The following is a 3482-nucleotide window of genomic DNA, read 5'->3' as shown; positions in this document are numbered from 1 at the left end:
TATATATATATATATAATATGCAATTTCTTTGGAAAAATTTTATAACAATAAAAGTTTAATAATCAACCAACAATAATTTATAATAACTTACGAGCATTTTTCTTTACAAAGATTAATCGTCTGTTTAACATCCGCTTTGCGGATATCTATTTATTACAAGATTGTATTTAACACTTTTTGACTAATTGACACATTCATTTTTTATATATATTTATATATTTTATATATCAATCATAGATTATCAATTATAGTACCAATATATCGAGCGTTCAGATACAACGAAGCAACAAGTAGTTAAAGGTAAGATTAAACTTCCGAAAACGATCCACGCTCTCTATTGACATGAAATTCGACGAAAATATTTGCCATAACAACAAACTAAATATCCTTAAAAAAACAAAGCAAAACAAGTTATAAAAATATAAATAAAAATAAAAATTCAAATTCGAAATTGATTTACCACGAATAACAGTAAACCACGACTTCGAGGTCGAATTTTAATTCTTAAAATTAACATTTTTACCGACAAAAAGATTTATTGTAAAAAACGTTTATAATTATTCAGAATTATTCTATCGGCTGATACTAATACTGATAAAATTAGGTTTATTCTCGACGCATTTTTGCATAAAGCGAAATAAAGCGAAGTCTATCCTGTCGCAGATTTGTGAAAGACAGACATACGTACCAAATAAATTTAATAGAGACTTGATTTCGAGTTCTTTTATTCATCCGAATTTGGTTTGATTCATCGATTCACTTGGAAACCGGTTTGCGCGCTTATATAACTATAATAATACACACGTACGCATTTATACGCACAGACTATATGTTATGTATTATTTGAAAAATTATTTCGACAACTATATGATAAGTCGTAAATGTATATATTATGTGTAAAACCTATTCCTTGGTTCTTTTTTTAACATATAGCTACTCTAGTTGCGTTATGTATTTGGATGTCCAGACGCCACCACGCCCCTTGATCAGCAGGTTAAACACGCTTTCTTGCGGGATCGCCGTGCGTGCATTCCAATAATTTAAGTATGTATATTTATATCAGAACTGTAGTATACCAAAGGTAGGATTTTCGTTGTGAAGCCTTTTTTCGCTATTAGAACATTAATCGAGAAGATAAAATAGATGAGAATTAATTAAAAAAACCTCGGAATTCAACTCGATCCGCCTCTTTGTATCTTTGATTACGCAATATTCCTGACTTTCGTGACTCTTTATGTGAATATAGCAAAAGCGAATAAACAGCCGCGTGATAAACTTTAAGCGGGAACGAAAAGATAGTGAAAGTTATCAAGTATAATTTTCGCGTTATTGCGTTATTCACGAAAACATTATAACTCGACAAAACTATGGAAAAAAATAAGTCTGAACATAGGAAATAAAATGAAAGATCTATATGTGAGACATGAATAAACGATAAAATATAAAAACTTGTAACACTTGGCAAAAAATAATAAAAGAAAAATTGAAGAAAGTAAATTATATATATATATCAAATCCAATGAAAACAGTAAATTATATAAATTATATAAAGTAAATTATATCAATCAAATCCAATGAAAACTTGTGAAATATAAAAATATAAATAAATTTTAATATATAATAATATGCAAAACTATATAAAATTATATCACAAAAAAACATCATAAAAAATATGTACAATTACATGTTATTTTTTGTCCATGAATAATTTTTAATTATATATATGTATATATATATATATATATATATATATATATATATATATATATACACTTATACACATGAAATTCTATAAGGAATCATGTATATAATTGTATATAAGTGTATATGGATATATAATTGGATATATTATGCACGGAAAAATATAATTTTATATATTTTTATGTGATTTTATAGTTTTTTATATAATATTATATATAATACAATTTTAATAACAAGAGATATTTCTAATCTTTTCTTTTAATAAAAAATTTTTCTTACTTGTTTGTTACATTAGATAAATACAAAAGTTTTGATAGATTTTGTAATAGAAAAATTTATTCATTCCATCAAGTAATCCCCTTCTATTGAGTAATTGTTTTTTATTATCTTTTGCTGTTATATTTAATAGAACAAATAAGTTGTTTGTAATAAAATTACTCAATCCACATTTTTCTATTACAAAATCCATCAAAACTTCGCACCCAATGTAATGTAAATCTAAAATGTAATTTAATTATTGCCATTATAAATTAATATTATTTTGTCATCTAAAACTTTTATTTTCGTATATCTTTTTACGTAACTGATGCACTTATAACCGTTCAACGTCAATAATCTTATCATTGCGACCTAACGACCTGAAATACGTTCTGTGGTCCAAATCCAAAAAATTTTATCACAACTCATTCGTCGTGTTCGTTCTTCTTATGAAATAGGGCCAGAGGCTTTAGAGTGATAAGAGCACGCAAAATAGATTTGTTGCGCAGAGAGATATGACTCTCACTTATATATGTACAGTAAATACAAGATCTTTTAATTTATTATTTGATTACTATTTTATATTGTTGTTTTCTATTTTTATATTATAGACATACGTTAAAGAGAATTATAAAAAGTGTATCAACTAGTATTGCGTACCAGAGTATTGTGTACTTTGATGAAAATGTTCTCATAATTTCGTCAGAATTTTTACAGAAATTCTCAGGATTTTTGTATAATTTTGCAGATTTTTTTTGTGAAAATTGGAACGTTCTTAACAATTTTTCAGAAACAATGTAAATATCTTTGACCGTTTCCAAGTAAGTCTCAGTATTTTTTCAAATAGTTCTCAGAGAATCGATCGCGTATATTTTTACGTCAAACTTTTTACTGTTCACCGATTGTTCTTAATGGATCTCGCACACTGCACTATCTTGCATGAAAAAACTAATAAGAGCGAAAGTATATGTATTTATATTTATAATTACTTAACGTACCTAAAAAGTCTATTTTTATAAGAAATATAATACTTTTATTAGTAAAAATAGAAATATTTTGTAAAAAGAGAAATAAATGCGACCTATTCAAAAGTACGTCATGCTAAAAATCAACACTATTATATAATGGTAATTATTATAAAACAAACATTACAACATATGAGAAACTTATATCTTTTTTATAATCGTATGGATACCTATTCCAGCAGTACTGTCAAAACAGCTGCTGAAAGAGCCGGTTGTAAATCTGTCAGATTTTATTACTTTTTTTCACGCTGTGATGGGCGTAGAAACTTGGATATAACAGGGCAAATTTTTACTTTGATTTATTTTAATACAACAGGCAAACAACAAACTACTGTATACCTCTTATACGCACGTGTATAAATCTTTACTATTGCACAATTTATAAGTACGGTGAGTACTTGTTACTCGTAAAGCATACTTTTATATAAACTCAAAAGTACTTATACAGTAAACGAAGCTAGATATACTCGCTAACCCAAAGAGACCCACATTCGTTC

This window comes from Pseudomyrmex gracilis, unplaced genomic scaffold, assembly GCF_002006095.1.
Source record: "Pseudomyrmex gracilis isolate BER0280 unplaced genomic scaffold, ASM200609v1 scaffold_60, whole genome shotgun sequence".
Classification (NCBI taxonomy): domain Eukaryota; kingdom Metazoa; phylum Arthropoda; class Insecta; order Hymenoptera; family Formicidae; genus Pseudomyrmex; species Pseudomyrmex gracilis.
The sequence above is the reverse complement of the archived record's forward strand: the minus strand, read 5'-3'. Positions refer to the sequence as shown.